Raw genomic sequence first — 21931 nt, forward strand, 5'->3', positions numbered from 1 at the left:
AGTGATAACAAGTCACATTGAAAGAGCTAGTATTAGATAAACAGCCAAGACTGAAGTAATCATACCAAGAAATGGCATGGATGATGTTACGGGGGGAGGGAGGTAGCCCAAAAGAAGCAATTAGTAAATAAGAACAATGTGAAAGCAAAACAAAATGCATGAGAGAGATCCAGTTGTGATGTGGGAAAAGACTGAGGTAGTGAGATGAGATCATTATTGAGTTTTCTGGCCAAAGCTAACAGAGATATGTGGCATGAATGTAGCGCAGTCCACATACGTAAGAAAACACCATGCTACAGTGAAGTGGAGGTAGCATTATGTGGTAGGGTTGCTTATCATCAGCAGGTTCTGGGCACTTTAATGAGATGGAACAGTGGAAGGTAGAAAAAAATAATGAAAAGGAACCTCTGCCAAAAAAAAACAAAACTGTAGCTTTCAGCAGGATATTTATCCTAAACACAAGGCCAAAGTAAACTTGGAGTGGCTATAGGACAGAAAGGCGATTTGTACTACAGTGGCCCAATCAAAGCCTTGATCTCAATCCAACTGAGAATGTGTGGTACTATTTGAAAACGGTGTTGCAAAAGCATCATTTGAGTACATTGAAAAGACTGAAGCAAATCTGATTGGAATAATGGGCCAATATCACTCACGAACAGTGTGCAAATAAGGTACACACTTAATACCACAAAAAAGACAGAAGCTGTTAATGCTATAAAAGCTGGCTCTACAAAAATACTACATTGTGGAATACTCATTCAAACAGTATATTTCCTTTTTTCTTTTTACATTTTTTCTCCAACATATAACAATGTAATCATTTTGAGTTTCAGTACTTTGAAATAAAATACCACAGAGAAGAAAATGTCATTATGGAATTTATTATTCAGGAAAATTCCACAATTGCCCAAGAGTCTGAAAACCTTAGCAAAGCACTGAATATACATTGCTTTACTGACTCAAAATTTTAGTGCATCTGTCTTAAGAAAGACATTTTTAAGATGTTGGTCACAATGCTGTGTTGCATCATAACCCCAACAGAATGTTTTACACAGGGCTAATAAGAAGCAAAACTTAAGAATGTGGTGCAAAATTATGTAGATGACATTTCTCAAGTGATGGAAGTGGATACTATGTTTTCTGTAAAAATTCAGCAACATTTTTAACAAGCTTCAGGATGCATATAGTAATACATATTTAATATAAGCACTGTAACAGCAGATGACATGTACCATTCAGACAGAGTTACTACTTCAAGAAGTACAGGAAAAGATAATCCTGTCAAAGGTTTAATGAAAGTACCAGCACAAAACAATGTTCTTTCTCTGGTCATAATAATTGGTACAGTATATGTTTTATTGTACTGGTTTTAAATAATTGCTCATAAAGTGAACTTGTTTTTTTTTCTAATTTTAAGCAAATTATGATATCCTTTTCCCTACTGTGATATGGTAGGTGGGTTAGGACTCTTGAAGTTAAGCAAAATAAAGTGATTTGCTAGCAGTGAGATATTAGTTACTACTGTCATACATGTGCACATGAGCAGCAGCTAAAGGGCTCGAAAGATGGTAATTCCATGCTGGACCAGGGGCCGGCAGTGTGCACTAACCCTTTCACTCTTTCTCTAGCAGACCACCTGTGGGAAATCATGCCTGGGCCCGTCAACATTACTTCCTCTAACCAACTATAAAAACACCATCTTTTTGCCCTCATGTTTCATTAATTGTGAACGGTCACTGAAGGAACTTACGGTAGCAGTTCCCTGAAATCCCCCATTTTCAGTGATGCTTGGGTGAGACTACAATGAAACAATGAAAGCAGTATAGCACAACCCACCTCTAAAAAATATTTGGGCCCAGTAATGCATGGAGGCAGCATGGGATGTACTGTGTACACAGCCAGAGAAAAACGTGGTCACTCAGTGTAATGTGGCGATTCCCGGGATTTTGCTAGACAAAGTGTCATCATCAGGCACTGTGGTGGTATGGGGTGAAACCACAGCCATTGAGGTCAGCAATGACCCTCTCTCCCTTTTACACTTTTAGTTTAAACAAACTCCAGCCTGCTTTAAATGGGAACACTGAAATGATGATTTTCTTAAGTTTGCAAAAAATGCAGTGGTTCTGGTTAATGGCCAACACACTTAACATCCTATGCCACAGGATTAATGACTTGAATAATGACCTTCTGTATTGGGTTGCAGAGCACAAGGTGGAGATTCGGTCATTGTTGTTAGTCCCGTGGTACTTCCAGCTACAGGTCTGCGAACTGGCATACACCCACCTCCTGGCACCAAAAATACCCTTAAGCGTATTAAGTTCCGATTTTATTGGTCAGGAATTAAAGAGGAGGTTTGTTACTTTTGGACATCCTGTCCGGAGTGTCAACTGTCTCAGATTCCTAGAAAGGACCATGCTCCTCTGGTTCCCATTTCCCTTATTGATATCCCATTTAAACGCATCAAGGTTGATTTAGTAGGACCCCTGGAACCCTCGGCTAGAGGACATAAGTATATTTTGGTCCTCGTCGATTATGACACCCGATATCCTGAAGCTATGCCTCTGTTCACGGCTATCACACGGGAATTTGTAGGAGTCTTTGAGAGATTCGTCATCACTAAAGAAGTCGTAACGGACCAGGGGACGCCCTTTACCTCTGAGACGTTAAAGGAAACTTCCAAGTTACTGAAGATAAAGCATGGGCAATTACACAGCTGTGGCATTACCTCCTAGGCCGTGAATTCACATTGGATATGGATCATGCACCTTTACAGTAGATGGCCTTACACAATAAGCTAAACCCAAGTATCACAAGGTGGTTTTTGGACCTCCAGCCTTGCAAGTCCTCATTCGTTCATTATCATGACTCTCTTCATGCCAACTCTGATGCTCTTTCTCAGGTTAACAACCTCTTCATTCGCATGGACTGACTTGATGGGTCAGGGCTGAGGGGGGTCGGGGTGTGTCACATATCTGCTCATTGGAGGCAGCTAAAGGGCTTGAAAGATAGTAATTCCACTCTGGACCAGGGGTGGTAGTGTGCACTAACCCTTTCTTTCCTCCTGTAGATCACCTGAGGGAAATTCTTCCTGGGATGGTTAACATCACTTCCATTTCTGGCCACAATGAAATCACTTGTGGTTCTGGGCTCCAGTGACATCACTTCCTCTAACCGGCTATAAAAACGCCATCTTTTTGCCCTTAAGATAGTTCTGTTGTGGACTCACGTCTTTAAAGACCTATTGTTGTTTTTCTGCCTAAATTTCACAAGAATCTTCAAGTATATGGGGTGATTACCCCAAACCTTTCTGTGCTCTTCCGTTTTATTTACACTACAATAAATTGGTCATTGAGCAGTGCAATCACATCAGGTATTACTCCAGATGGTGTTATTTGAGAGTTTGTGATTATCTTGCATCCAAAACATACACAAGAATGTTATTCCAGTAAGGTCTCAGCATAGAACATTATGGAAATGTGACTGTAAGAGTTAGGCTCCTTAAGGTAGCTTTCATAATTATGATTCTTGACTCAGGTACATTTTTGATAACGTTAAGATAAATTTGTATAATGCACAATTTCAAAATGAATTTGACCGGATTTCACACAAATTGATAAGAAGTATTATAGACAGCTGACTTTTATTCATTACCTGAAATACTGACCAAAAGGTCCCATTCACAACACTGCCTCAGTTTACCTAGGCATACTGGTCAATTTTAGATATATGGTTTATGTTTTTATAGGCGAGAGATGTCATTTTATTTATTGCAGTCAATGTGCACTACATTTTTGTGTAACATATTTCCTCATTTTTCTATATGGATAAGGAGAAAGGTATCAATTTTTTCTAAAAATCAATGCTTACTGGTTTAAGTCAGGAATAAGGCAAAAATTGTCAATGCAACATCAAAAACTTCTTGAGACTCCTAATTGGTACTACGATTTTTTGTAATCTGCTAGTCCACTGTGCATTTAGTGAATAAAACACTACATGGTTTGCATCCAATAAAACATACTGGCCAGGCATCACACTGTTAAGTTTCTTAACTACGAAGGTGTTCCATAGGCTCAGATCTATAGGCAATAGGTCTACCTACCAGGTGCGTGTACGCTTTTCCCATCCACGCAAGTCTTCAGATGCAGTCTGGAGGTCTTGATCTGGAACCACACATGGAGTGGGATGTGCAAGCAGGGGTGCAGATCTCACGATAAATTCAAGCCTCCTAAAACAAAAAAAAAAGAAAAGGGAAGCTGTGATAACACAGAAGGTAACCTTTTAATATGTGTTGATGGCACTAAACAAAAAGACTGTTTATGAAGAAAATTAACACCTTACCATACTCAAAAGATAATAATTTTGTTGGTGAGAAGACAATTTAAACTGGTGACCTGTGAAAGTCTTGAACTGATTGTGCAGGAACTTTGCAATACATCAAAACAAATATAACAATAACTTATCCTTCTGATTAACTGAATTTAACAGAGATGCAAGAAGTATTCGATATTTGACTTCAATGTCATCCAATATGGAAAGAAGCCAATTCAGGAACACAGGAGATGTGATAATGGGTCCAAAGCAGGAGTCAACTTGTGAAGGGCAACGGCAAGAGGTTGATGAGAGATTAAATGGTAATAGGAACAAGAGGGAGTCTTGTCTGACTCCTCTGTAAATAATAAAAAAAAAAGTTCAGTGATATCTGAATTAGTAGCTACTGTATATTGTAAGTGCTGGAGTGGGGGGATAAAGGGTCTTAATCATAATAATATACTCACGAACAACGGAAAATTTATACAGGTGAATACCTTCTCCAAGACAAGTGGAAGAAGGACAGGAGTTTATGAAAGAGGAGGTGGATACTATCAGCAGCATAGTGGGAATGAATAAAACAATTCTAATCAGGGTTAGTTATCTATGGATGGATGATTTCCAGGTAATGAGCAAATCAGCTTTGTCAATATCTCGGCACTGGAGAGCATTTAGAGAAATCCAATGATAAATTAAAAAACTGGGTGGCTCCATATCCTGTTTTAAGCGAGGTGTCGTGATCATGGCCATACTGACTGAGGAATTAATGTTTGTTAAGGAAATCATAGTATTTAATATTTACAAAACCAGGACAAACACTTGGTTTCAAAAAGAAAGAGAAACATTCTGGTGAAAGAAGGACTAGTTCTGGAGATTTTACTTAGACAGGGTCCAAAGCCGCTTGAAATTCAGTCATTAAGATGGAGGCAGTCTAACTAACAAAGAGGCTTCTTCTTCATTCAACTTTGTTTGACAAGAAAATCTAGAAAGGAAATAAATGTAGGTATAGGGGAGCAGGTAGAATACTAAAACACATTTCTTTATTAGTAAGTAGCCTTGATTTAATTCTGATGGTCCACCAAGAGGGAAACAAGTCATCTCACTTCAGTTTAAGTGGCAATAGCTTGCTGACAGATCTCAAACTGTTAAACGCTGGAGTAGCTATGAGTTTAATTCCATTCACCCTTGGAATTCACTACGAGGAAGCCTAACTTCTCTAAGGATGAGTGAATATGCTGGCATTCAACATTATGAAGATGAACACTGCAGTGTCTCTAGAACCACCTTGTGCCACTACAATGCTATCTACTACACTTGATTTAATAGTCACCTTTCAGTGCTATACAAAATGATTTGTGAAGTAGGTGGTAAGATATTTTGTCAGATTCTGTGTAATTATTCAAACATAAGAATCACATGTTGATTTAGTGGCAAACTTAAATTCTATTTTAGATTAAAGAAATAAGACTCCATCCTTCCTAGGTTCTCACTGAAGACATTGAGAGGAGTGCATAAACAATAACTGCTTCATGCTGAAATGATCTGTGTCATGTCAGCAAACAGGGGCCAGTCATTTAGAAACTACTGTCTATCAGGCATATCCAAATATAGTAGATAGCAGTTTGATATCTAAATATGTAATTTAACAGACTGTGCAACATGCTAGGATAGGAAATACATCAAATGCAACACAAAAATATTTTTACAGTTATACCATGTCTATCTTCCATTTGGAAGGAAGTTTGTAGCTGCGACCTGTTCCAGTGTCTTCAAGTACAAAGAAGGAACCAGGCCCCAATGGGGTGGCAGCTTGTCGGGGCTAAAATCACACTTGTGCACATCCACATCCATGCTTAGTTAATCTGGGACAATTAAGAGTCATCAGTTAGCAGCATGAAAAGGCCTGGCACTGAACCATGCTTCTTGGAGCTGTAAGGCAATAGCCCTAATCGCTCTTCGATCTTGTCACAACTGTTACACCATGTTAAAAAAAAACAAAACATATATATACATGATATAATGCTACATAAAGTGTAATATTAACAGTGACACATATCAAAATATGTGTAAATCTAGAGTGGGGTGCCCACACTTACATATACATACATATACATACACACTGAGTATACTTTATACATAAAATATATGTTGTCGTACCTTGCATAACTGAATAACCTTTATGGCACAATAACAATTCAATACATTTATGGTCACTACAGTATTTGGATAAATGTGGGAAAAGGCTGACTCGCATAAATAAGTAGAGCCAATTAATGCAGTCAAGGAGCTTTTGAATTCAGCTGAGTGAAAAATGACGGCTGTCCGATTAACTGTGATTTTAATTCCCTCTCCTTTTTCTTTCTCACATCGCTTTTCGTAAGGAAGTCCGTTTCGTAGTTTTTATGAACAGTTCGAAAGTGCCTTTCCACATTTTCCTTCCTTGGAATAGCAATGATAGATTGACAGATCAGACAAACGCATTTTGATTGTGACATTGTGAGGAAAAAAAAAATCCTCTTCCAATTCCACATCCAGCCCATACCCTCCCCAAACAATTTTTTTTTAAATCCCTTCTTTGGTCGATATAAATTGGAAGGCTAACTAGATCACAGCCGGAGTTTTGCAGTAGCTCATGCGTTTGACCGTGCGTGCGGGATGACCAGTGTTTTAGAAGAAAAGAGATCTCAGACTGGCCACCCTGTATGTCAATCAAGAGGATATATGATAGACTAATGTTTAAAAAAATTTGTTTTTGAATGCAATGAGAACTACCTGCACTACCTTTGTGATCTACCAGTCGATCGCGATCGATGCATTTGGGTACCCCTGATCTAGAGCATGCATGCTCTGTACACAGATTTAAAATGAAAAGGTAATTTTATTACTTGAGTAATGAGAGCATTTAGATGGGTCAGGTACCTTGTGTTTAATAAAGGGAGATTCCATAATACAGAAACAGGTCATGTTATCATAGCAAAATTACAGAAGGTTATGCAGCAATATTTGTAAAGGAAAAAAAATAATAGCTTAAGAAGATGTTATTTAGCAGACTTCATTGTGTGGCTAGGAAGACCTTAAGCCAGAGCTTCTCAAGTATGCTGAAACCTGCTTAATCCACAGGTAGGGTCCAGCCCAGGACAAGGCATCTGTCCATTGCAAGACCCATTCTTGCATACTAATTTTCAGATAGGAACTGCAAACAGCATTCAAAGCCAATTTGGTGGATTCTTGAGGCACTCAGACTGTACTCTTGACTATTCAAGATACGACCCATGACGAGTCTAATGGAAGTCTTAAAAAAACTGTAGGTGGTATGCCCCTTGGAAGTTCAAATAATTTGGCCCTACCATAAGTCCCATTAAAATAAATAAATAAATAAACAAGGATCCATACTTCATTATGCCTGCTTGTCTAAGTTCCAGGAAACAGTCTCTAATGAGACCGGGAGTAAGATGGACACTGTTTTAATCTAAAATAAGCAAGTAGATGGAGAATCTAGATATTTCTTTTTTCTACACTACAAGGGGCTCTGCAAAAAATTTCCATATAATGTCTCAAATCCCCCCAAGCTTGTATCATCTAAAACATGGTGTTCATCCTTGCTCATGCACTTACTCTTCTCTGTCAGTTGAGTATCAAGGTGTTAATTAACCATGAAGGCCCTGTGTTGTTGCAATAAGATGACAGCAGCTAGTGGCATTGTTTGAAGGTTGATTTGAAAACGTCAGTCCAAGTGGCAGGAGTATACGCTTTTGGCAAAACAATGTAAAACGACTACAAAAAAGTCACAATCCAGTAAATATAACCGGTAAAACACTAAGAAAAATCAAGGACACAAGAAGCTAGAATGTTGATTCTATGATGGGGTGACAAAGAATGCAAGGAGACTCTAAATATACACAAATAGGCTAAAACAAGCCTTGTTTGGTTGCCAAATATTTGCTGTAGCCAGGTAAAGGCAAGCGAGTGGCAAAGTAAAATGGGGTGATTGAAAACAATGCACAACATAGCCGAGGGGCTATGCCAGATTACTTTGCAAATAGCTCCTGGCTCTCAAATCCTTGTAAACTCAAGGTGGATTTTCTTGCGCTTGGCCACATAATGAGAAAAATGACAATTGAAATTACTTACTTTGTTCTCAATCTAAAGAAATAAATGCACAAGATAATATGAAGAGGCATCATGTACGTATTTTCCAAAACACATTATTTTAAAGCTTCAGAAAATTAAACCTTTAAATTTTTAAGTTTTGTCTGAATTAGTATATGTATTTTGCCAACATTTAATTTGAAAAGCTTATTACTCTTAAAAAAAAAAAAAAAATGAGAAGGCTTCAGCTTCATCTGTCTCCATAGTTACATAGTATGCATGGTAGAAGATAAATTGTTGAGGAAACAAAAGATGCAAGAGGGTCCCAGTTGAAACTTTTCTGTTTCGTCTCTTTAATTATCCTTACTAGAGAAGACCACCGAGGATCAGAAGACCGAGAAAGTGCACCTCAGCTAAGGTTGCAGTAACATTACCCAAACCAGCTTCTGATGACACTGGAACATTGGGCACAGATCGATCACAGAATCAGGAATGAGGTGAGGTATCAGGTAGGAATTACTGGGCCGACACAAAGCTACACTAGGCTGATGTGTTCAAGGCAGCAGTGACGTTTCCAACATGTAGATACTACTTAAAGGTTCACTAGTGCTGTTTTAAACTGGGGAGTACTGGAATGATGCAAACATTTATACATTTTTCAGATGCAAATGACTTCTTACTCCCTTCTTCAAAAAATAAAAAGTTATCTGGGCCTGCATTAGGCAACTGATATAAAAGCAACCAGAAAGGGCATCAAGTGTTGCATTCAAATTGACAAAAAAATAAGGGTAAGGAAACTGGCCCCCTGAAATGTCGTTTGTCTGGTCAGATATACCTGGATTACTACACTGTAAAAATCTGACCAAATGAAGCTGGAAGAGAGTGATCAGCAACTAGTCAGGAGTTATTATCCCATTTTAACTAAAGTACACGTAAAAGGACTGTAAACTCTTCAACTTTGAACGACGACTTTACAGTGATTGAGCTTAAGTGTTTAAAAATGATTACCTTTCATTTGAAACAGTACCTCACACCATTATGAAGAATTTTACAAAGCAAGGTATTGGAAATGTCAGCTGTGAAAATATTGCAACTTAAGGCTGAACAGTCCAGCACACGCTGAGCGTAAAAAGAACTTGGTTTAAGGAGGAAGACAGAAGGCACTTCGTTACACAATGAGGCCTGAAAGTTGACGCCAATTTCCAGTCATGTTTTTGAAGTAGAAACAAGTACAATCTTTAAAAAAAAAACAGTTTTGATAAAAGCAGTGCAGCCCTGCAGTGGTTAGTGCTATTAACCTGGGTTCAATTCCCAGAACAGTCCCTGTTTTTGTAGATCCTCCTTATTCCTACATGAGGTTTTGTTCATATTCCAAAGATATGCATGTTAGGTTAATTTGTGACTTTGGCTTTGCCAAGCAAAAGAGTGCATAGGTGTGTGCGAGTGTGCTCGATGACTGACCGGCTACTCGTCAGTCAGTTTCTGCCTTGCTCCTAAAATCACCATAAAATCACTCACCACTTGTGACCCTGTGATGGACCTCATTTCTGCTTTATATTAATTTACTCTTTGTAATTTGGCTTATCAGTGGATTTAAAGTATTCAGGATCATTGGACAAAACACAAACAATAATAATCTGAATCAGTAAAAGCATGTTTACAGAGAATAAAAGTAAACATGATACATACAGAAAATGGAAGTACACAATGCACCATTTTCTTGAAACTTGGTCAACTAGGTTAGCTCATTTCCAGTTAATTAAGTGGTAAGCAAGTTCAGGGTACGTTCAGGGTACCTAATTCAACATTCAAATCTTACACAGATACTGAGTGATCTATAATTTTAAAAGGCATACTTAAGTCTAAACCCAACAATGTTAATGTTTTTTTCATAAGAATTTCATCAACGAGCACTATCCCCTGATCTGGATTTTGACAAATTCTTTACACAAGCTGTTTCAGATAGTTGTTTAAATAACAACATTTGCAGAATTCTGCTCATATAAGGCAAATGAGTTGGAAATTGGCTAAAGTTTCCTCAAATACTGTAATTTAGGTTTTATGGATAGCAAATGCCGGAGTTAAATCCAGACACAAATCGAAGGTTTTAACTGAATGTAGTGATGTGGTATGTCAAGACAAAACAGACTAGCCCGGTTTGCTTCACTAAAAGTCTGAATTGATGATGACTAAGAAAAAACAAAATGCACAACAAGTAGAGATATCACCAAGTTGACTTAACAATACCCATTATTTACTTCATGAACTTCCACCCTCTATAACACTCTTTCAGCAAAAACACCAAATAGCAAACACTATCAAGTATAATGGGAAGACAAAGGTAAATATATTTTACCCATTGCCAACTGATGTAAACAAAAAGGTTGATACAGAGACCCAAATGAGGGGACTTGGTTCAGTAGAAGAAAGCGACCTTTGACTAGGACTCATCAGGATAACAATCTAGCCTCGTGCCAGTGTCAAAGAATTACTAGTCAGGCCATACCAGAGAAGAAAAAAAGGCCTTTCTACTTGATGCTGCTGGATGCCTGTCTCTCCCATGGCTGCTGTATTTCCTTTTGTAAAGTGTCCTTAAGTATTTAACTTCTCATATTAGTGATGTATAGTGTATTAAATACATTGTAAGAGATCTTTATTACTCAATACTGGACACTTCATAAGACCATAGTTAAGATAAGGGATAGTTGGGCACTTGTCTGCCAATGCTTTGTCTTCCTGGGCACTGTAACAGGTACACATACACAGTGATTTGCGCAAAGGAGTGGGAGAGATGTGTCTGTGTGAGTACTTCCAGGGCTTACAAAACACCTTGGTGGAGTGAAGTCCACACAGCTGGCGTTAACTCCTGATGAGTGGGCCAGCAGCTCTTAGGGAGGCAACAACAGAAGGTCACTGCTATGACCTGCTTATACCTGATCAAAATCAAAAGAACATTTTTTTCCCACAATAATACATTGTGATGTACTGTAATATTATAAAGTTCTGTTTACATAAAAAAATAACAAATGTTTTTAAGATACTACTGGTGGGCAACTATTAGGTTTCATGTTGACAGAGGTTTCTCTACATGACAGAACATTATTTATTTTCTTATCAAAGAAGAATGGATAAACCAATCACTCACAGTGAAAGGGTGAATAGGTGATCAGTAGTTTAGAATAATACTTTAGGGTTGTTACCCTTTTTATTAATAATCTGTGAAAAGTGAAAGTGTCTTCCAGTACATTCCTTACTTTGTTACTTTGACGTGTACCACCTACCTAACGATTGTTGCATATGATGTATACCCTTTCATGGGAACGGTACTCCCTGGTGACTGTGGCCTCTTTCAGCAGGACAATGTACCCTGCCACACTGCAAAAATTGTTCAGAAGTGGTTTGACAAACATGACAAAGAGTTCAAGGTGCTGAGTTGGCCTCCAAATTCCCCGGATTTCAAGCCAATCGAGCATCTGTGGGATATGATGGAGAAATAAGTCCTGTCCATAGAGGCCCCACATCACAATATAAAAAGACTTAAAGGATCTGCTGCTAACATCTTGGTGTCAGACGCCACAGGACACCTTCAGAGGAGTCCATGCCTCAATGGGTGAGTGCTGTTTTGGCAGCACAAGGGGGGCCTACAAAATATTAGGCAGGTGGTTTTAATGTTGCAGCTGATAGGTATATATATTTATTAGGAGCTGTTACTTCTTCAGCTTTCTTGTGGTCTTGTGTAAATGTACTGGAGAACACTCACCTGTACTCCTTACTAATTTTCTCAGGAATAATTATATCCAACACAATATTTGAACATTGTATGGCTGAAATTCACAAGCCTGCAAAATGAATCTCATAAAAAAAAAAGATGTAATTATGAATAGCTATTTTTATTTGCATTCATGAACACAATAAAAAATCTAATTAGAATGTTTCCATCAAGTCACATTTAAGTATATAACTGAAAAAAATTTTAATTAAAATTTAACAAATTACACAATTTATTCATGTACACATATTGTTCTAAAGCAATTTAACATGAAAATATTTAGTCAATCTAATATTTTTAAACATATATGTAAAGAAAACTACAAAACGCATTCATTAATTTACATATGACTTCTCTAGTTTGTATCACTTGGTTTGGTGATACGTTGTTTCTACACTTTTTCTTGTGTGCCCTAACATCACCACATCGTTGGGGCCTCATTTATAAAACTTTGCGTGTTTTTAATTGTGAAAATTTGCTCATGCCAAAAAAAAGAGAGGAAAATGTGTAAGTTTATTAAAAAAGTCTGATTTATAAAATCTGGTGTACACACTATGCAATTTATAAATCACAATCTTCTTGTAAGAGTGCATTCTTGAATATGCTTCAATGTCAGTCAACCTCATAAATACACAGAGGTTATTTGGCTAGTAGAGTAGCCTCCTTCCTGACATGTCGAGACCCTGCCACCTGAATTCAACAGCATTTGGCTGCGCTTCGCAACTGAGCACGCAAGATTATGTACAGTATTATAGTACTTCTCTTCCGCATTCTAGTGGTCTAAGAAAGGAGTAAGGTGCCAACATCTGAGTGGGTAGCCGCTATCACCTGGCACATGTAATGGCATGATTGCTGATACAATGAATAGAACAGAACATATGGAAAACTGAGGGTTCAGCCAGTCACCTTACCAACAAGCAAGCCACTACATACAGTACCATCACGTCTGTCAATGATAGTTTGTTTCCAAATAAATGAATCATGGGTTGAACGAGGCCATGGAGACAAAATGTTTGTCAGTCTCATCTTACCATCACATATAGCTTGTTCATTAATGGAATGTAACAGCTCACAGCTAACAAAAGCAGCTTCATTCTCACTAGATGCCCTAATTGCAATATGAATGCAGTAAAGTGCTTCAATTATGTTGGGGGAGCTGGACACTGTTGTAAATTGCCTTTGTAGGTTAACAAAAAAATGTTTAATGTAACACCCACACCATACAAAAACTGAACGTTGTGCCTTAAAGCTAATGGATTTCCGCGCAGTGGGAGTGATGAAGACGAAGCTTGGCTGAGATATTCCTGACCCCTCGGTCAGTTCCCTTAAAAATGACAACAAGTAGAGTATACAAACTAACGAAAAACAAAAAGTTCTGCAGCATAAATATACAGCATTGGCCCTCTTAAAAGGGAACTAAAATATTAGTCTGCACTACATTTTCATGCTTTTCAGATTTAATATGTCTGTCACGTCGACACGACTCGGTGATATGAATTATAACATACATTGGGCTGGTTTGGTTGCATTTCACTGATTGATCAAGAGTGTTGTCATTTCCTAATTACTCCAAAATTTTGAGTAAGGATAGGTCACAGTGGCCATAAATACTGTATATGCAAGCTTTCGCATCAAGATTTCTTTTATAAATCCTGACATTTGCTTTGAAAGTTCGCTTTTTATGTCCATGCAGGCTTTGTAAACGAGACCCTTGGTACCTTCTTTCCATATCCCTGATATCCTGATGGAATCTTTCATCCTGCTCTTAACTCACTATTCCAAGATTTCAAATATGAATCCAAAACTAACTTTGAGGCTCATGTTGTAACCCAAATCCTTAAACTTCACTAATAAAATTTTCTCAATTTCTATTTTTATTGTTACCTAAAAACTTAAAAATTACTTATCTGAATGATACCCAAGCCTCTCATTCCAGATCATTCATTCCATTCAAAATCATTTTAAATTTTCTAATATCAAATCCGGCAAAAATGCCATCTTTCAATTTAGCTTCTGACAAGCTCAGAAACTTTCGGCACATATACATAAAACATGCTCCATCTTTCCACAGGACTGCTTCATTACAAACTGCTTCATTAAATTAAGTTTAATATGAAGTGGCAGCAGCAGCATTTTCCCTGGATCCACCAAGCAAGATCTGATGATGATTTTGGCACCAAGCTGTAGCTTTTTTCTAGCTGTCAATTCCTTCTGAACACATTGTAAATTCTTGACTCTGCTATCCCACTCACAGACAAAAAATGGGGAATTATGCATGTCCTGACTGCTGATCCTGTAAGATAGACAGAAGTTTAAGGTTCCTACATACGAACTAAGGGTGGTCATTGTAGTACATTTTTATTGAGAAGATCTTTAATGTTCTCATTGGTTTATTATATTTATTACTGTTATGAAGAAGTGCTCCTTATAGATGAGTCCATAAATAGTCTTCAATCTTCTGTATTGTAATCTCTTTAAGCTTCTGCACTAGGCCACTTGTGCCTCTGCAGCAAACCAAGGATCTATCTTTCTTGAAATATGCTGCAAACTCCTGCTCTCTATGTTGGTACCAAGAGAAAGTTGTGCCTGAATGTAACAAGTTTTTATCTTTTAATTGGGATCCCAAGAGCTCTACAGCATCTCTAAGGGAGGCTCAGATCTCTTACTAAAACATCATGTCCACGTGACACAGGCGGTCGTATTACTGATGAAAGATTAACATAAAGAATGTTTTCCTGGTTCTTTTTGTTGTAGGAACAGAAACAGCAACTGTGATTTTTGGGCTCCCTCCATATCATCAGAATAAAAAAATCAAGTGCCCTCCTTTTACCTTTTGTCCATTGTCTCAGTTCCTTAACACAAATACAAGAAGACACAGTGAGAGGGCCATTGTTTGTCCTGGTCAAGTTTTATTCCAAAGTAGGCAGAATAAGTGTTTTACTAATAATAAGAGTTATGTTCTCTCTCTTTTTTTTTACTACAAACGTTCCAGAAACACAGCAAAACATATCAGGGATGTTCACACAATATTTTGAGGTCACAATATGAATTAGCAGTACAAGAAAAATAGAAACTCTCCTCTGATGAACTGACTGAGTCTCACTGCACTCCAGTGAAAAGAACAGCAGGTTCAAGCAGGCTACTACCTGCTGCTAGAACTCATCACTGCTCTGTCCTTATCGAGTAAAATAACTGTTTTGCTTTAAACATAGATTATCATATTAGAAAATATTAAATAATTATCATTAAAATAGAACATTAATATTTAATTCATTATATTGTATAAACAATAATAAAGAAACATATATATTATAACTGACAGATAAAAATGTGTTTTGTGAAAAAATGTAACGTGATGGAGAAAAATTTTTTAATTTTTGAATTCAGGACCCAAAACATATAAAAATCACATGAAATAATTAAAACAATTTTTCAATGTACATCTGTATAATGTATAATAGTACACCAGTGGTCTTTACGATCAGTCCTGGGGGCCACCTGTGGTTGCATCTTCTGCTTTTAATTGGACTGCAATCTAAATTAAGCAAGCTGTTAGTTCCCAGTTTATGTTGTTTTTTTTTAATTTGTATTAATCCAGAAATTTTAAACTGGATATGCTAAATATTTACAGAATATGGCAGAAATTTGTGTGAGTTAGATGGACAAGAATTCATTTGTTTTCAGATTTCAATAATTTTCTCTTTTTTTAAAGTTCTAATTATTTACTAATAGGCACACAAGTGGGGAATGGTGAAACACTAGAACTGTCCTTAGCATTCTGTGTTGTTTGCACTGGTTTCTGCTCAGATAATCATTAATTGTCAGGAGTCAAATGGAATTAATCAAACTCCAAAGAAAATGACAAAACAAAGTTCAGCACTAAAGAAATAACAAAAAATGCAATTTTGTAATAAATGTTTATCTCACACTACTGCACTTTTTTGAAAGCAAAATAAGCAGAAGAAAGGGCAGCTAATTAAACAATGAGACGAGCTAAAGTTAAAAATGACCCACTGATTGTAATTATCTCAACGCAAATCTGCAACCATAGGGACAAACTGCTGTTTTACATGACGTTAAAACTGGTGGGACAGCAGATACTGTGGCGGCAGAAATACCAATCTAAAAAGACCTGGACAATCTTCAGAACTGGGCAAATATTTGGAGTATTAGGTTAACATAGAAAAGGGCATGAAAGAAAAATAAATGTTAATTATAAATTCAAGACAGGAGAAACTGCCTTACAGGAAGGAACTTTTAAAAAGGATGTATGATTATTCTGACACAATATTCTCATTGTCCAAGTTTATTGTAGAAGCAATTATAAAAACAAATAAAATGTTGGGTTTTACTGTAAAACCTGTTCAATACAAATCTAGACACATTATGCTCAGAGCAGTGAGACCTCATCTGGAGTACTGTGTACACTTCCAGTCACCACTGTACAAAAAAGACACAGCACAACTTGAAGATGTGCAGGGGACAGCAACCAAACGCATCTCAGGACTAAAGGGACAAGCAAAGAGAGTTAAACCTGTTTAAGTCACAAGAACAGGAGGCAACATGGAGACCTAAAGTAAGTTTGCATGAACAAATTTGATCAAGAAAAGCAGCAAATCACACAATGACATGAGTGGAAGTTAAAAGGAAATACATTTATGACTCAAGTCAGAATGAAGCATTATTTTGCATAATGGGCTATGGGTATCTTAAAAAGATTTGTAAGTATTTGGATGAGATATATTGGGACAACTGGTGGTCTAAAAGGTCTTCTAATTTTTCAGACTTTTTATTTTTCTAATGTTCCACAGAGCACAATCAATATTCAACCTCCAAGAAAACTATGAAACTTACAGTACGTTCACAGTTGTGGATTGACAAATTACATACTTGAAGTGATTGCTAATGTAATTGAAGAACTTTGTGGATAGTGAAAAGATTTGTAACAGTAGAACATAATAGTGTGGTGATTAGACATTGGGTGTACTTTTATTTATTTTCGTGGTTTCTAGTTCATACTTGTGCAAAGACAGATTTCTTATAATTAAACAAGGCCAGCTAATAGCCAGATAGATAATAATGACATGAATGGTAATGCAACACAAATTTAAACTAATGCTATCTGGTTCAGTGGTGTGGGGAACATAAAGGAAAATCTCCAGACCTGCTTTCTGTTAGAAACTCTGAAGCTGGTAAAGTTTTATGTTTGGCTCTGGGCTTCTTTTATATATTTTCCCTAGAACAGTGTTATACGACAGACTTACACAATTTCTAAACTATGAAACTACAAAGACAGCCCTTCTGATAGGATGCTTAAAATAATGTAAGTTGCATATTCTTAATTTAACACATGGCACAACAATCTGAGTCATCAATCATTAGTCAACAAAGCCAGTATTTATTTATTTAAACAGACAAAACCAATACTACTCAGGCTCTTTCAAAAACATGGGCACATTGACAAGTCAACAGCATCGAGACATAAGACACATAAGAGCGGAAGTGGAAAAGGCCTGCGGAGGCATTTGTGTAATTTATGCAAATCCAATCAACACAGAAAATCCAACAACTAGAAAAAGCACGGACTGTACTTCAAACCATGCAACTGAAAAACATTAGCAGCGCCTGGCATGTAAATTAAACACTGTTAAATAAAGTGTAAAATTTGCTTTGTAACTCACAAACTAGCAGAATAAAAAAAGTCTCACTTTCGTTTTAATGCATCATTTCAAGTATTCACAGTCTAAACTAAATTAAGAGAAGACAAATTACTTGTATAACTTTTTTGATTGTGTAACTCTTTTTAAAGTCAACAGCCCTAATGTTCGGAATATAAAATGCAATTTGCTTTTCTGTCTGAGGCAAGCCTAGAAAGTTTACGTAAAATATGAGTACTTCTAAAGCTGCAACTGAAAAAGTAAACAAAAAACAAATACTTTTGCTCGATATGTAAATATGATCTGTATCAGGTGGTGCAACTGTTTTTAAAAAGTGCAACAAACTCCATTACAGAACTGTTCATTTTGGAAGGGGCTAATGAGCCATGATCTACAACAGGGTAGGAAAATCAGTCCTTCTAAGACATTCCAAACAAAATAAGTTGGGACAGGCAAACCCTATAGAGGACATACGGTACCACCCTGACTTTGATTCATGGTAGGATCTTGTAAATATACCTTAGGAAGCAGAGAAAGTTTGACAGGTCACAAATTAGACAAGAAGATTAAGGATGGAATTCTTACAAGAAGATGCACCAGAAAACAGATGACAAATCTTAAACTCTCACTCATTTATCTTGGGACAATTTATATAGTTGGCCAATATTCACAGGTTAATTTTTTGGCCTTGTTCAAATTAGGACAGACATTAATTAACAAAAAATGATGTTTCAAGGGAATTGATTAGGGTTAGGAAAATTACAATACAGGCAGTTTCCACAATCAGTGAGACATTAATGTTCCTAATTCTGTGGCTCTTCAGCTTCTTACAGATACCCTGTCATGTTAATTCATTGATGCGTTAGGTCATTACAAATATGGAACGGATTAACATGAACTTTCACAATGGTGAGGATGTATACAGGAAAGTGTCCTTTTGCTATTTTTGAGTTACTCTAGACATTTTGTTTGAGAATCCAGCAATTTATGCTTGTTTTTTGAGAAGCAAGTTGGTACGCAGGAGGTCAGTTATATAAAGGTATCAATTGTACAGACAAAATTCCCACTATGCAAAAATGCACGACTACAGTATAAAGGTGTTTTAACACACATGCCTTTCACTTTCAGAATAAGAATGAACTTTTTTCTTTAGTCAGAAAATGGGCACAAATGCTTAAAAGCTTGTAATACCTAGTATGTCAGTAATGTCAACTACTTGGATTCAAAACAGTTCATATTCTATAGTAGGCTCTGCTACCTTGCTAATGGTACAAATGTAACATGGTGAAATACCTTCTGTGCCCTCTAGTGGCCACATGTTTTTTCGTAAAAAGTTTGATCCAAAAATGAATGTACTCATTTGATGAAAAAATGAAAACATATTATGTTGTGTACCCAGCAGAACATTGTCTGATTGTTACAGAAATGCCAGAATGTGAAATACATTATTCTTTCAGTTTTAAATGATAATTACATCACTATTTTCTTCACTTTTTGAAAGAGGCAAAACCCAGAGCTAACCATCTTTGAATCTGGAAAGACGTAGAGGAAAACCCTAGGTTTACTAAGATTAATATGCCATATTAGAAATGAAAAAAAAAAAAAACAGAAATAAAGAAACTTGGTGACCTTATTTATTTGTACCACACTGCTAAATTAACATTTGCTGTTAATGTGTACTACTACCAGTTATTACAGCTGAGACGTGTCAGACAATATACTCATTACCAGCAAAGTAATGTGTGAGATAGCAACATACTTACTACAGTAATACACAATGTGTGGTCATTTGAGGGATAGTTCAAGTGAACCTGTTCAACTGTTCAATAAATCTTTAACGTATATAGCAACTTTTACACCATGTACCACCACAAAACAATGAATGCCGCTGTGGCATCAAAGTAAGAACACTTTTTTAGTACTGCTGATACAAGTCGAGTAATTAAGTATCCATCCATTTGTCATCAGTACCTGCTTAGTTCAATTCATGGCTGGAGGCCTGAGTCTAACCTGGCAGCACAGAACACTGAGCTGGGATCAGTGTTGGAGGTCTTGTACTCCCACACTCACTCATACTAGGCTGATTTAGTGATGCCAGTTGACCTAACATACATGTCTTCTGTAATTCAAGGAAATTGGACTTTCTAGAAAAAAATACACACAAACACTGGGAAAACAAAATGTGCCAATTCCAGATGGGCAGTGTGTTGCAGTATTTAAAGCAATTGTTCAATTTTTGCCTCTGACTGAGCGATCCTGAGCAAGACGCTTAACCAGCCTTAGTCCAAATTTAAAAAAATGCATGTAATCCATTGTAATATATTCCAAACTTGTAAATTGCCTTTCATGGTGACTGGCACTGCATCTCCTGAAAATATAATCCTAAAACTTAAAAAATATATATATTTTTTTCTTTTTAAGAGTTTGGAGAGAAGTGGTATTATTTAACAAATAACATCTAACCTTGAACCTTTGAGATTTAAATTTCAACACTGCTAGTTACAAGTATGTCATTTCATTTGCAACTTGGTTTATTACTTAATGTAATAAACAACCTATGAAAACATGCTTATACAACTGGACTTTCATTTTTAACATCAAGTGGCTATGAACATTGTCTAAATACTCCTGGGTCTGACACAAAACACAAAAAAAATTAAGAAAGAAAATGGGAAAGACAGGATTTCTCCCACAACCTGATTAATGCTAGACATAATTCCGTTGAAGACAATGCTATCATGATTCAATGAAAATGAAAAAACTGCCAGGGACAGCAACTGGAGAGAAGTATAAAAGAAACTATAAAAAGCTGTGTAAAAATTCAAATGACACTAAGAACAGGTTCGGACGCAAAGCTTTAAAAGGAAAAAGCCTGAAGGCAAAGAACCTGTTAGTTTCTTCAGATATGGGCTCCTCACAGTGCTGGACAAGAAGGCATAGTTTGCAGACACTTGTCTAAGGCCTATCTAGAAATATGGGGAAGGCATCCAAGAGTGACTATTTACTAAATGAAATAAACATTACCAGAGACAGGTCATGCACATATTCTGCAGAAAAGAGGTCATCTGAAACAATGGGTGCAAAGTGGAAATCTGGCAAGATTAAAAAATAATCTTCATCGAACAGAATTAAAAAAAAAATGGCAGTACTTGCTCTTTGAGATATTTTCACACTCACACGTCTTTTGACTGTTACCCATCTATGGACTGTAAATACTTAATTTGTTTCTATTGGCTTTTGTTTTTTTAGTATTTGTGGGTTTAACTATAGCTAGACATCTGTCATATGAGGATGTAACTTTTTTCTTACATTGACAGTATTTGTACTTGTATTTTTAATAGGTTAGCTGGGGCTCTATTACTGTACCTATGTAGTATTTATGAGCTTCCCCTATGAACAGTTAACTTTTCAAGTCCATTGTAACTGATTTATCAAATATTTACCATGTTAATACCATCTTACCTAACCCACTTTCCTTAACGGAGACTTTATGAATTCAACAACAAGAATAGATGATAGTTAGAACTAAGGTAGTTTTAAAATTAGAGTTAGTCAAAGACAGCTGTGGATATTACTTTTATAAAACTAATAAAATACTATAAGTAAAGAACCAAATTTATTATGATCTTTAGTGGTCTGATAGCAAAACAGCTGGAGATGTAAAGGAGTTTTTCAAACATAAGGCTTCCCTCCAATCTCTCATGGAACAACAATAGAATGAATTTCAAAATCAGTTTCAAACTTGTGGATCCTGGATATCAATGGTTCTTTTCAGGTTAGTAAAGATCATGGGTTTGACAGATACTAAACATTATTTTTACAGATAGAAGAGCAAAGTGATACTTGACTCACTGCAAAAGGATTGTTCTCACTAACTATATATTTAGTCTACCTTGAGTCTGAATTATGTGGGTTGGAAAATAAATATTATGAGTACAGATTTCTGTCATATTCATCAACATCCTGCTGACATAAATGGCTTGCCTGCCACCTTTCTTTGCTGCCAATGATGCAAGGCTTGAAATAAGTAAATAAAAGTAGGTGACAATGATGTGATGCATAAGAGTCTTGATCTATTAATTACAAAGTTGAGTGCATTCAGCTAAAG

The 21931-nt window shown here is 36.6% G+C and overlaps 1 protein-coding gene across 4 annotated transcripts in view; it reads right to left on the reverse strand.

Moving 5' to 3' along the window:
* zbtb20 (zinc finger and BTB domain containing 20) overlaps positions 1-21931 on the reverse strand; it is a 299188-nt gene that overhangs the window by 87969 nt on the left and 189288 nt on the right. For all 4 annotated transcript variants that reach the window (XM_039744085.1, XM_039744084.1, XM_039744081.1 and 1 more), the window contains exon 4: positions 4100-4225. The gene's annotated coding sequence lies outside the window, so the exon portion shown is untranslated. The remainder of the gene's footprint in view (positions 1-4099; positions 4226-21931) is intronic.

This window comes from Polypterus senegalus, chromosome 2 (genome assembly GCF_016835505.1).
Source record: "Polypterus senegalus isolate Bchr_013 chromosome 2, ASM1683550v1, whole genome shotgun sequence".
Classification (NCBI taxonomy): domain Eukaryota; kingdom Metazoa; phylum Chordata; class Cladistia; order Polypteriformes; family Polypteridae; genus Polypterus; species Polypterus senegalus.